A 14,685-nucleotide genomic window follows, 5' to 3' on the forward strand; every position below is an offset into this window, starting at 1 on the left:
AATATTACATGTGCCTGGCAATGTTTGGAATTTCATTTTTCACTAGAATTTTGTTCTCTTTGTGTGAATTTATTTTATTTCCTGTTTCTTTGTTTCAGTCTTTCTGGTTTTGATTTAATTTAATTTTATGTTTACTGTGTTTAATATGTCTGAATTTGTTGGTTATTATTATATCTGTCTGCCATAACTCGTTTGTAATAGTTCTGCTTGCCATAAATTTGCTCCTAACAGACAAGACATAAGTTTGTACACAAACTGGCCCAAGTTGAGTTACAATTGGACCGGCCCTAGCTCCCTTACTCAGAAACACTAGGGCCCATTACCGCAGAAGACAGCCTAGCCCATTACCACAGGAGGCAGCCCAATATACCATACATACAAAAAAGGCCCCTACATTAAATTGACGACTTCACTGGGGAGTTGGGAAGCAGACAGGGGTAAAGGAAAAGAAAACAGAGCCCCTCGCAAACAATACCACCCAAGTCCAAGACAACACGGAATATGAGTGCTGTACTCTTACAAGCAAAATCCAGGTTAACGACGCCTCACTAAGAGTAACTTAACCAAATAGAAGGTGCCAATAGAATGGGGGCTGATCCTCAGCTTCAGACAAGTGTCCCCGTGGACAATGTCAACATCTTTGTCGAAGTATTGCAATCATTGCACACTCGCAGCAACAACTGATGGAAGAGATCCATCAACTGAAGGCAGACAAAATAAAAGAGAAAGGCAGCCAGCATGACCCGGATCATGTGGTAGACAGAGAAGAGACACTGGCAGGAGGTGTCCCTCGAAACGCAGGATGACGTTTCATCACCATGGTTGAGGTAACGGCTCTCTTGGACCAAAAGAGAGCCAGAGCACCAAAGGAGAGGTTTTACGCAAGGAGACCTCCCTATCCTCTAAAAGTACTCAGCAAGCCGTATCCCGAGAGGTACGAACCAAGGGTCTTTGCCCAGTACGATGGCAGGAAGGGAAGTGCGGTAGAGCACGTGAGCAAATTTATTGACACCCTTGGCCCTTACGCAGCAGACGAAGACTTATGTCTGTGGGAGTTTTCAAAGTCACCATGCGACCGGGCATACACCTGGTACATTGGTTTAAAACCTAGATCAATCCCAACCTGGGATAACATGGTGGACGTATTTTGCACTAAATACCTTCATGGGGAAGAAACGGTGACGCTTGCAACTCTGCAGGCGACCAAGCAAAGGAATGGAAAGGATCTGATGGAGTACATCAAACGGTTCAGGGACATAGCACTTGATTGCTATGATCACTGTGAGGAGAGGACGTTGGTAGAAATGTGCATGACCAATATGATTCAGGAGTTCAGAACTGTCCTGGAGAATCTAGAGATTTCCCAGTTTGCACAGCTATTGCAGAAAGCTAGAAAGACGGCTCAGTTCGTGAAATCCAGTTCAGACAAAAGGAACGCATTGCAGGCTATGGCGGTGTCCACTGGAAACTAGAGAAGGAAAATAGAGGGGAGGGAGTATGATACACCCCCACCCTTATCATGCACTCCTAAGGAGCTGGATGTGCTACTTGACAAATGGATAGCGGACGAGATCTTTAAACTCAACCAGGTTTTTAGAGAGCCTACGGAGGAAGAAAGGAGGGATCCTCGCCTCTGTCGCTTGCACAACTATGTACAACATCCCACCGTAGAATGCTGGGTGCTCCATAGGCTGGTGCACCGCAGGATCAAAGAAGACACATTAGAGCTGACCCAGCAGGAAGTCCAAAGAAACCCATTCCCAAACCACAAGGGAAAGGGTATAGCAGTAGTAGTGATATGTACAGACCCGGGAGAAAACGAGGAAGAAAACTTGGCCCTGCCTGCCGCGGCGATTACCACTCTTCAGCAAAGTGCCAAGTTCAAAAATCTATTTGACCAGTTGAGACTTATAGCAAAAGAAAGAAAAATAGCTACGGAGGCTTTAGTAAGTATCGCCTCCAGAGTAAGGGTGGAATGCCTGTCAGCAGAGATGCCAGAAGACAGGGCCCTCCTGTAGGAATCAACAGAAATCACATTTAGCAGTGAAGATATGGAAGTGAGGCACCCGGATCATAGGAGGCCCCTCTATTTAGCAGCATCTATAAATCAAATCCCCATCAAGAGTGCCCTGGTGGATACAGGTGCTTCCGTAAACCTCATTCCATTGAGCACCCTGCAAGCCACATGAATTTCAGAGAAAAAGATCCAAGGATGCCATATGGAAGTAACAAGATTCGGTGGAAGAGGTGAGTACGCGCAGGCCACATTCAGTTATGGTTGAAAGTAGGCCCTATAGCCTCTCTAGCTTGCTTCTACGTGATTAGAATGGAAGTATCTTACCATGTGCTTTTGGGAAGACCTTGGTTACACAAACACTGACTAGTCCTGTCCACTTACCACCAATGTGTGAAGGGAAAATTGAATGGCAGGATGATACGCATAGCCACGAGGCACCTTTGTGCCTAGGTGGGAGGATGTTCAAGATGACATAAAACCTGATTTAAGAGACCTACTGGCGCGAAAGAAGAAAAGGAAAGAAGCGCCTGCCGCAAAGCCAGAAGAAATACCTCAGTGCATCAGGGTTCGAGGCCTTAATGGCAGGATTGTTTATAAATTATGAAGGTGCATGGGGCCCACGGGTGAGATGCAAGTGTGTCTTACCCAAAAAGAGCAACACAAGAGTTGGGCGTGTTGCGTTGCTAAAGGAAGTTTGGGAAAAAAAGAAGAGAAGGATGAGGCAATTGTGGCAGAAAAGGACATCCAGGTTATGACAGAGGAAGAGTTAGAAGAGGTTGACTTAGGGTCTGACCCGCAAGAACCAAGGCCCATTTCAATTAGTGCAAGCCTGACAGAAAAGGAGAAATCAGAACTTATATTGTTGCTAAAAGAATTCAAAGACATTTTTCCTTGGGATTACAATGAAATGCCAGGGCTCGATCCCGGGCTTGTCGCACATACATTGAATGTGGACCTAGAGGCGAAGCCAGTGGCCCAGCCTGCCAGGATATTTCACACAGAAATAGAAGGGCAAATAGTCAAATAAGTACAGATGTTGCTAGCCACAGGATTCATGAAGCCTATCCAGCATCCCCGCTGGCTATCCAACATAGTACTAGTAAAGAAGAAGAATGGGCAGATAAGATGCTGTGTAGATTTCAGGAATCTTAATAAAGCTTGTCCAAAAGACGAATTTCCACTGCCAAACATGGATTTACTGATAGATTCTACAGCAGGAAACGCCATGTTCTCATTCATGGACGGTTTCAGTGGGTACAATCAGATCAAGATGGTGCCAAAGGATGCAGAGAAAACTGCCTTCAGAACACCCATGGGCAATTTCTATTATACTGTGATGCCCTTTGGGCTGAAAAATGCAGGCGCAACTTATCAACGAGCAATGACGGCCATATTGCATGACATGATGCACCAGAAGCTAGAAGACTATGTGGATGATATAGTTGTTAAGTCAAGGAGAAGAGAAGAACACTTTCGAGTGTTAAAAAGAGTATTTGAAAGATGCAGAGCTTTTAATCTAAGAATGAATCCCCTCAAGTGCGTATTCGAAGTGTCCTCTAGAAAATTTTTGGGTTTCCTGGTTCACAGCAGAGGCATAGACGTGGATCCGGCCAAAGCCACGGCCATAGCAACTATGAGACCTCCTGCCACAGTAAAAGAATTGAAGAGCTTCTTAGGAAAAGTCTCATATATCCGGAGATTCATCCCTGGATTGGCATCAATCACATTTGTCTTCACCAAGTTACTTAAGAAGGGGCAAAGTTTTGAATGGGGGGAAGCGTAGTAGACGACCTTCAAAAGGCTGTAGCAGATAATGATGAATCTCCCCACAGTGCAGGCCCCTATTCATAAAAGACCACTACTACTCTATTTGGCCACCAACTCGTACGCAATCGGTGCACTAATCACTCAGGAAGATGGAGGTGGTATCGAGCAGCCAATATACTATATCAGCCGCACCTTAAAAGATGCCGAAACTCGTTACCCAAGGGCAAAGAGAGCATGCCTAGCCATTGTATACGCTTCGCAGAGTTTGCGTCACTATTTCTTGGCATACGAAGTGTGGCTGATGACTAAGTCACATGCCATTAAAGCTCTGTTACAACAGCCGATTCTCTCTGGCAGGATATCCCAGTGGTTGCTACAGTTATCACAATACGACTTGAGAATGGGGACACCTAGGGCAATGAAAAGTCAAGCTATAGCAGATTTATTGGCGCAGTTTCCAGGAAAGGAAGAATTCCCACTGGATGATGAAGTTCCAGGGGAAGTAGCTATGGCAGAGGAAGTCAGGGAATAGTGGGTAATGAAATTTGATGGGTCTTCTACTACCCATTCTGGAGGGGTAGGAGTAGTTCTGTATCATTAAGAAGACAAGGCAGTGGCACTGTCATTTAAGCTGGAATTCCCCTGTTCGAACAACACGGCGAAGTACAAGGCCTATCTAACTGGGCTTGCCACAGCGCTCAAAATGGGAGTCAAACATTTGAAAGTACTGGAAGATTCGAAATTGGTCGTCTGCCAGGCCGAAGGAAGTTTTTCCTTAAAGGAGCCCCGCCTAGCTCCGTACAGAGCAATGGCCCAGAAAATGGAAGAGAAATTCTCGACCTTTGAGATAGAACATGCCCCGAGGAACGAAAATCAGTTTGCAAATGCATTAGCCGTATTGGTTTCATAAATAATCTTCAAAGGGAATAGCACTAATATAGAAGTCAGCAAGAGGGAAGAATCCATCATTGAAATGTTGAAGGAAAAGTTCCGGAAGGAACAGGGCGAAGGGGATTGGCGAATCCACATAAAGAAAACCTTGGTGAAGGGGGACAACGCAGCAAAATTGAAGATATTAAAGAACTATGCCTTGGTAAAAGAAGAGTTGTACCGTAGGATGCCAGGTGAGATTTTATCCAGATGCGTGGGCCAGGAGGAAGCCCAGAGAAAATTGAAAGAAATACATGACAAGACTTGCGGGTCTTGTGGCGAAGTTAGTCTTTACCATAGACTCCAGAGGGCAGGCTTCTATTGGCCAAGCATGGGTAAAGACGTAGATCAAATCCAAACCCAATGTGGGACTTGCCAGCTTGCGGTAGATAGGGAGGAAAGTTATGCTGTGTTCATCAGCGAGGATTGGAGAAGCCCTTTTGTGCAGTACCTAGCAGAGGGCATCCTGCCACAAAGGCACAGTGAAAGGTACAAGTTTAAGAGATTGGCAACACGTTACTTCTTGCATAATACAGTCCTTTTCAAAAAAGGATATGATGGAGACCCTTTGAGGTGTTTGGGTCCTGAAGAGGCTAAAGAAATGATAAAAGAAGTACATTCAGGGAAATGTGGTGAACATCAGGAGAAGAAAAAGCTTTACAGGTGCTTGCTGCAGATGGGCTACTACTGGCTAACCATGAAGAAAGATGCGGTAGAGTTTGTAAAGAAGTGTCACAATTGTTAGGTACAAGCCAACTTGATTCATACCCATCCATAAGGCTTACACAGTATGGTCACCCCATGGCCCTTCCACACTTGGGGGCTAGATTTGGTAGGGCCAGTCAACCCGCCATCATGTGGGTACATATAGATATTGGTAACTACAGAATATTTTGCTAAGTGGGCGGAAGCAGTACCACTCCGCAAGGCCACAGGAGGAGCAGTGGCAAACTTCATCAAAGAAAATATAATCGTGAGGTTTGTGGTGCCCCACAAGATCATCAGTGACAATGGCACACCATTTGTCAACAGTGATGTAAGGAGAATGCTAGAGTTCTACCAAGTCAAGCACCACAGGTCATCACCCTATTACCCTCAAAGGAACGGGCAGGCAGAGGCAACAAACAAAATTCTCATAAAGATCATCAGCAAGATGAGCCAAGAGTATGCGGGAGGATGGGCAATGCACCTGCCAGATGCTCTCTGGGTATACAGAAAATCACCGAAGTTAGCCACAGGCTTTTCACCCTTTTCTTAGTTTACGAAACTGAAGTAGTGAGTCCAGCAGAAATATTGACACCGTCCTTAAGGGTTATACAGATGCAAGAAAAAGAAAAAGAGGGAGAAGTCTTCGCGGCAGAAAGGTTTGAGACCTGGAAGAACTTGATGAAAAGAGGGAAGAAGCCCAGGAACGTAGCCGGAGATACAGGCAGAAAACGACTGAAGCCTATGGCAGGATGACCAAGGAAAGAGTGTTTGCGGAAGGACAACTAGTGTTAAAAGTGGCAGACTATGACAGGCGAGGTCTGGCAAGACCATCCAAGTTTGCACCAAAATGGGAGGGACCCTTTGTGATAAGGGAAGCGCATTAAAGTGGGTATTATCGCCTAACTCAAATGGATGGCAGGGACTTAATGGACCCCATCAATGGAAAATGGCTGAAGCGTTATTTTGCTTAGAGAAGAAAGTTATGTGGTTAACCCCTTTCCTTAGTTGATTGTTTATGTTTCCTTTACTTTTTCTTTTTTATTCCTCCAAGTGATTATGTCACAAAAGAAATTGTAACGTGCTTTCATGAGTATGCAATGAAAAAGTACGAAGTATTAGCATCATATCATAGCAATAGTAAAGAAAAAGTAACAAAGTGTAGCATTATTACAAACCCAAACTGTGGCAAACACAAGCCCAAGTAACTACGACAGGAAACATAGAAGTGTTCTGTGAGACATAACAAAAAATAGAGAAACAAAGAAACGGGAAAGGAAACAGTGCTATCATCAATGAAGTCCAGAAATGAGACTCTGATCTCCAAAGCGACTGGGTCCACCAGTGCTGGAAAGAAGACGCTCACGGCGACCCTCCAAATCAGCCACCTCTTTCTTCAAAAGCTCAATACAAGCGTCTATGGCCTCAACGGCTGGCTGGACTCTCCTCATGAAAAAGGCTCGGGAAATCTCGCGTAGATGATCAAGAATAAACCCCACAGCAAAACCCACACTAATGAGCTCCTGTATCACGGCCCTCCACTACAGGATCCTCCTGGCAGAGACGGAGTCAATGAAGTTATGCTTGATGTCATTCAGCACACACCCCAGCATTTGCAAGAAATGCTCCCTAGAAGAATGACTAAGGCGAAACTCCTGCATAAAATTGCCGTGACGACTGTAGATCATCACTAAGTGTGAGATGTAGTCCTCAGGGATTCGAAAGCCATAAAAGTCCACATAAAGAGGATCGAAAGTCCAAAAGTCTGCCGGACTAAGGTCTTTAACCTCCGGCTGGTTAAAGCGGACAAAGAAAGATGTAGCATCATCCGGGACGGCGGCAGAACTACTACCCGCCTCAAACTGAGAAGGGATAGTAGGGAGTGGACCTATAAAAAAAAAAGGGGAAACGTAAGGCAAAAAAAAAAAAAAAAAAAATGGCACAGGAAGAAAAGGCTTGCAGAAAAAGAAGATGAAATAAGAAGAGAAAGAAAAATTGCCAAAGATACTAGGAATGAGGGCTACGGGTGTAGCTGAAACAGGTATCACAAGCACAGAAGAAACAGGGGTAGTAGGTATGGCTGAAACAGGTACTGAGGGTGCGGCAGGAATAGATGCTACGGGTGCGGCAGGAGCATTCATTCCCCTGCCTGCTGCAATTTCTGGCCTCTCAGAAGTCTTTGCAAACGGGAAGATAAGCATACAAGTGAAATGCAAAAAAAAAAAAAAAAAAAAAAAAAAAAAAAAGAGAAGGGGAAGGAAGATGCATACCCATGAAGTCAAGCTCCGGCGAAGCGCTCCCTTTTTCATCAGAATCAGAAATTCTCTTTTTCAGCATGGGTGCATCATCAGGATCCTCAAGGATATCATCGGATCCCTCTGAAGATAAGTCCAGATCAGGACCACGGGTAACGGAGCCGGGAATGGAGGAAGGAGTAACAACAAGCGAAGCACCATCCTTTGCAGCTTGGGAGATAGCTGCAAAAGGGTCACTAGTCAAAATCACAAGCGGCAGAACGGGAGAAGTGGTTTTGGTTTGAACAACAGCAGAAGGAATGGCTCCCTCTGGAGGAGTGGGTCCCTCAGCAGGTAAGGGTGTAGTCTCACCAATCCCTTAGACATGAGTACCCTCTCTAGGTATCGGCTCGGCAGAAAGGGTGGGAGTTTTGGCAGGAGTCTTGTGTGTGGAGGAGCAGGCATCGCTAATACCGCCTCGACCCCAAAAAATCCTTCCATAGGCACACCCATGGAGGCGGAAGTCTCTTCGGCGTTAGGGTGATATATGGACAGAGGCTCAGGCTCCTCCTAAAAAGAAAATTTTTGTTAAGTAAAAAAAAAAGGGGCAAAAGACTCGTGGCGGATGCATGCGAAAAAGAAAGAAGAAAGAAGTGGACTCACCTCAGATTCAAGCTCATCGAGCAAAATGGGGCAGGTAACTAATGAGTCTTCCTTATGCTTGGACTAAAAGGAAAGAGGCAGAAGAAATTGGCGAGTTAGCCGCGAGAAAATTAAGAAATTTTATCGAAAAAGGAAAAAAGGGAGAAATAACTTACCCTCTTTTCAGTGGTAGACACGGGGTGAGGAGTAGTTTTCCTTTTGCTACCATAAGTCCTGCTAGCCAGCGGAGCACCTGCAGGAGGAAGTGGTGTGGCAGGCTTGGTTTTGCCAGTAGACTTGGGTTTGGCAGGCGCTTTCTTGCTCGGTACAGAGAGATTGATTACTTTTTTCTCCCAACCAGGGGGATAGTTGCCAGCGTGCCAGAACCATCCTTTCTTCTCTGCGTCCCATTCAAAAATGGCTGACCGGCTCTGTTTTCTAGCATACGCCAAAATGGATTTAGAGAGAAGCAGCAGGCAAGGGTTAACCGAGACAACCATACCTAGCCCTTCAGGAGGAATAAGGGAGAAGCCACGACTCCCCACTAACTCAGCCATGAATGAATCCATCACTGCATGCCAGTAACTATGCATGGGAAAAGTGCAGACACCCTCCCTTAGTGAATCGGGAACTGTAACGACACTGAAACACTTTTTCCAAAAGTCAAAGGCAGTGTGCCGCAGGAAAGAACGGACCGAAGTAGGAGCTCCCATGAGGGAAGAAATGTCATCAGGGATGTCTTGATCCAGTCTAAACTACCTTCTCACCCGGTTGGCAAGATAGTGAACAAATCTAATGCCTTCATCGGCTAGGTAAGGCAGCCATCCGGCATTGGTAGCGGCAAGATAGGTAATCCCAGTTTCATCAAAGCCGACCAATGGGGTAGTAGTCCCAACGATGTCAACAAACGAACCCATGACAGAATCTGCACAAGTATAATCAGCACCCAAATTTCTATAGGCTCTCCAAGAGAAACCCTCGCCTTCATCAAAAGATTCAACCACAGAATAGCTAATCGGCTTCAAACCAGACCAACGAAAAGCAAGTGGGAAATCAGATTCAAATCTGCTACAAAAATCGGTAATCACTCTCGGACAACTCTGGTACTTCTCTTTGGCAACCCAAGCGGGTCTACATTTTGTCAAATATTGAGCACAACACTCAAACAACCACCATTGAAGTATAGTGCAATGAACGGAAGAAGTGACAATATGGCAGGACCCAGCCTGACTCTCATCATTACGGAGGATATCTAATTGAACATACAAGTGCCCTAGGAACATAGGAGCCAGCGGCAAGCTCACCCCGGCAGATATTTTGATAGCCAAACAAAAGTACAAAGGTTTTATGGCATAGTGGGGGTGGGACCCAAAAACAAACTCCAAAATGCAATAAAAGCCACACGGTGGGCAGTAATAGAAAACTTAGAGGGAAAACTCACCCAGTAGGATAACTTGGCGTTTCCAGTCATCCTTTTCCTCAGTTCAACCTCAATGGCCTCTTCCTCAGGAGAAGGCTCTAAGGCGGCAGGATCAGCATCGCCGAGAATGGGCAAAAGCAACCGGTTAGCCACATCTTCGAGAGTCATGATGAGCTCGCCACATGAGAAAAAGAAGGTGTAGGTGGTGGTGCACCATTGCCGGACCAAGTGACGGAGGTTATAAAGGTCCCAGAAATTCGACAAGCAGCGAGACGAGACTATAGCCTTCAAAACGCCAGCTCACTGCAACAAACTCATAAAACCCGTGTCGGAAAGCTCGCTGTCAACCCATTCCTTCCAACCGGAGGATGTGCTAGACCCAAATTCAAAATGAAGGGGTACAGGAAGCGAAACACCTTGGCGAATGGACAGATCGGGAATTGAAGATGCTAAAGGAGCCCAAGAAACGTCGGGGTCTCACCGGACAAGGGTAATCAATACAAAACCCGGCGGCAGCGGTACATAGTCACCAGGGATTTTTGGGAGGTGAGGATTGATTTCATACCAAGGGTCGATTAAAGGAGTGTATTCGCTGTCGGGGTCGTGCTCTGTCTCCTCCTCAACAGACCGCTCCGAATCAGAACGTTCCATCTCCTCAAGAACGGCAGGAGAATCGAAAGCAACCGCCTTCCCTTTGTGGTGGGAAGAGCCTTGACTTTTCACAGACGACATGGTGAGGAGGTTTAGTCGGAGAAAATGGGTATGGGTGTTTGAAAGGAAGAAGGAGAGTAAGAGACAGAGAGTTCTGGGAAAAGAAAGAGTTTGTGATTAAAGTACAGAAGGATTCTTCCTTAAATACCCAGGTTATTAATATCAGCATGAAAGGAGGTGACGGGTCAGCCATCAGAAGGGAATGAAATTAATGAAGCGGCGGCTCTATTTTGAAAATAACTGCCAAACTGGGAAATTCGAAGAAACAACCCTGTTCGTGGTAGGAAGGAGAATATATGTATGTATAAGAAGGGGTCCACAGCTTAAAAAAGACTCGCGAAAAAAAAGAAGAAGAAAAAAAAGATGAGAGATGGGCAGAAATGCCTTTTCATTCACATATGAATTGTAGAAACGTTTCATATGTTTAGAGGGGTAAATGTTAAGGGCCATTTGTGGAAGCTCAGGCAGACAGAAAAGCCCAATAATGAGGACCACAAAGAATTGACAAGATAAATAGAGAAAAACCCATTAGGCCCAAGCGACAGGAATAATGGATCACAGACCCAATAAATAAATAAATGGGTCTTGAAGAGGCAAACGGGCTCAAAGAAGCCAGGAAAGAAAGAAATAGTATCCCATGGGTAGAGTATGAGGTAGAAAAGTGAGAAAGGGCCGCCGTAGGCCCAAGGCAATACAAACTAAAAGAGTAAGAGGTTTATGGCAGGCGCATGAACCCCAAAGATAAGGAAAAGGTTATTGGGCCGGGGAAGCCCAATGAAGTTAGTAAAGAGTCCATGGGAGTGTGGAATTAGCAAACGGGCTGGGGAAGCCCGAAGAAAGCAATCGGGCCATGGATTCCCAAAGGAAAGTCCAAAGGGACATAAAAGCCCATGAGTAAAAGCAAAACAGTGCCCATGACAGGCCACTGAGAAAAGGAATAAACGGTTGGTCCAAAAAAGAGGTCCAGCAGGATTAAGTTATTACAGCAGGAATAACCATTGTTATTAATTCCGTTTCAGATCTCGTTTCGGTTTGTCTAGTGGAACGGAATATTTTGGTACCGGCCTATTTCGGCGTACCATTTCAAGGTATTTCGGGGTTCCTAAAAAAAAAAAAAATATATATATATATATATATGTATATGTATATGAGCATACACATATACAACCTATTATCTACAATTTATTGTGTACGTATTGTAAAAATATTATCAATATAACATTTTTCTTATAATCATATTTTTAAAAAAAATAAATTAATATTAATATAAAGTTATAAACCATTGTAGGAAAATAAAAATAACACCTCTGAGTCTCTAACATTTGCTTTTGAATTTTTTAACTTTTTTTGTCATTACCAAAGCCACTCACGTGATGGGCTTAAAAGTTGAAGTTGAAATTTGAAATACTCTAGAAGACACTAGACACTCAGAAAATGGAAAATAAAAGAGCAAAACACCAGTCCCACTAACCAGTGGATACAAAACGAAGAAGAAGAAGAAGATAAAGAAGAAGAAGAAGATGAAGAAGTGGGCTGGGACGCTGGGTTCATTCAGGTAAATGGTAGGCCGGCGTTGTTTGGACCTTTACTATTTTCCTTTTTTTTTTTCTTTTTTTTTTTCTTTTTTTTTTCTTTTTTTTTTTTAATAACAAGCTAAATCCTGTACCGGCCGGAATTTGCATCTCGCCCGGAATTGGCCGGAATTGTCCGGAATGATTGGAATGGCCCGAAATCTAACCTGAGGTGGAACGTGGGGTATTTTGGTACCGGTTTGCATACCGATATGAAAAATTCCAGCTGTTCTGGTCGGAATGGAACGATATCAATAACAATGGGAATAACAATCCAACGTGGCAGGCAATAAAGAAAATCAAAAGTGGGCCAAAGAAATGTAAGGCCTATCATCATACGAAACCCAGCTCCTAAATAGAGCGAAAAACCAAAGGAAAGTCCACATGAAAGGCCAGGAAACGCAGACGGAGAGTCTCCAGGTCATGACAAATGCATGAGCAGTAGGTAGACTCTTGGACAAAATTGAAAGGGAAGCACGCGCAAGGCCCAAGCACCACCAGCCTGTACCCAGCCAATGTAGGACATGGTGGGGCCATGGGCCAGAGGTAAGAGATAAAGGGGGTATGGTTTAGTGGTGGGGAGAGGGGAAAAGATCTATTTGCGGCTCCTGCCCAAACTTCTTTTGGTAGGTACGTCCTGCTGGGATGATAGACCACCCAAAAGAGGCAAGTTTGAGGGGGAACTGTTGGGTGCATGCTCTGAGAGTAGAGAGAGAAAGCATTAATACCGTGGCAGGAAGAAATGTTACGGTATACAGAGGAACAAAACAAACCTGCCTCTGTCTGGCAAGGGTGGATGTCGCACAGTCCTGGTGGCCGGCAAGTACGTCCAAACCAAACAAAGGCAGTTAAGGGGCAAAACGGTAAAACTAGCCACGGCAGGCGTTATAAAAAGGCTCTTGCCATACCCTGTAAGGGAGATAGAAAAACAGAGTATATTTTTACAAAGGAAAAGAAAAAACAGAGCAAGAAGAAAAGAAAAAAGATAAGAAAGAAAACAGAGAAGAAAAGAAAGGAAACTAAGAAAAAGGAGAGTTAGTTCAACGAGCATGCATCAATAGATTGGTTTCCCTCTCTCCCCCTTCAAATCTTACCTTCTTCCAAAACGCAAATAAAGACTCTTTCTTTTTGGGCAATAACCATTCAGGTCCGATTCCTTCAAAGCCATTAATCCCCACGGCAAGATCTTTTTCCTAGGCGATTATTTGCATTGAGAAGATGCGTTCTCTTCTCTTTGGCTTTGCCGCGGCAAACTAAGCTTAAAACTTAATTTATGCCCATTTAAATTAGCTAGTATTATTTTCTTCATTTTTTTCTCTGTGATTGATATCATTATGACTGTAATCATGCTTTATTAGCAGGGAATACATAGCCATTTATTTAAATAAGTCAAAGTACTCTGTTTTAGTTATTATTATATTTGTCTGCCGTAACTCGTCTACAACAGTTCTACTTGCCGTAAATTTGCTCCTGGCAGACAAGGTATAAGTTTGTGCACAAACCGGCCCAAGTTGAGTTACAATTGGATCGGCCTCAGCTCCCTTACTCAGAAACACTAGGGCCCATCACCGCAGAAGGCAGCCAGTCCATTACAGCAGGAGGCAGCCCAATATACCATACATACAAAAAAGGCCCCTACAATAAGTTAGTTCAAAACACACACGTACATGTCTATTTGAAAACAATTTATTTAACTTTTTATTGAAAATGTGTTAAAATATATTTTTCTTTAAAAAAGTAATAAAAATATCTAAAAATATACATAAAAACTAAAAAGCAAAAAATTAGCTTATAAGCTATAGTGGAGAACCTAATTACAAGGCTTTTTTAATTATAAGCCACAACCAAAAAAATGTTTGTTGATAAACTTCAAGTTTCATTCAAACAAAAGGAGAAGAAATAACTGCAAATTAACAAATTACAGCATAAAGACTCTTTAGAAACTTGGGAATGCTTTGTTGTAGTATGAGCTGCAGAATTACACTATATTTTGACCCAATGAAAACAGCAATATTACAGACAAAACACAGTGCTTTTCCTCCCACAAAAGTAGACGAAACACATCATTCGCCAATCCCACCAACACCTCTAGTCACAGCCGTCCAACTAAGGTACCTTTCAAACTCCAACAAAGTCCAATACTCTCTCTCTCTCTCTCTCTCTCTCTCTCTCTCTCTCTCATTCTTTTTCTTTGATTTCTCAAAATTATGGTTGATTTTGATCGGTTGAGTGCTTGTATGATACTAATACACGTAACAGTACTGGGGTCTAACAATGCGAATAAGTCATGCCCATTTCCACAACTTGAATGAACAATTCATGAGTAGACTAAACGAAACACAATGTGAATGTAGGGCCATGACCATGAGCCGTCTCTGGAGTCTTGGATCAGAAGAAAATTGTATGGACGAGACTCATGAACCATTCCTTTCATTTTTTTTCTTTTTCTTCTTTTGTTTGTTTGTTATATTTTGATTTTACACCACGTGAACGAAGGGCCATGACCATGACCATCGGTTCGGCCGTTTTAGCAATGTGGTGAATAGCAGATAAATTTAATGTGTGTGTATATAGTTATAAGGGCATGTATGATTTGAATTTTTCAATGGGTTATTTTTATTATTATTATTATTAAATAATCAAATATCATGTTTAATTGTGATCTAATTAATCTGGTAATTTAAAATT

This window comes from Quercus lobata, chromosome 4 (assembly GCF_001633185.2).
Source record: "Quercus lobata isolate SW786 chromosome 4, ValleyOak3.0 Primary Assembly, whole genome shotgun sequence".
NCBI lineage: Eukaryota > Viridiplantae > Streptophyta > Magnoliopsida > Fagales > Fagaceae > Quercus > Quercus lobata.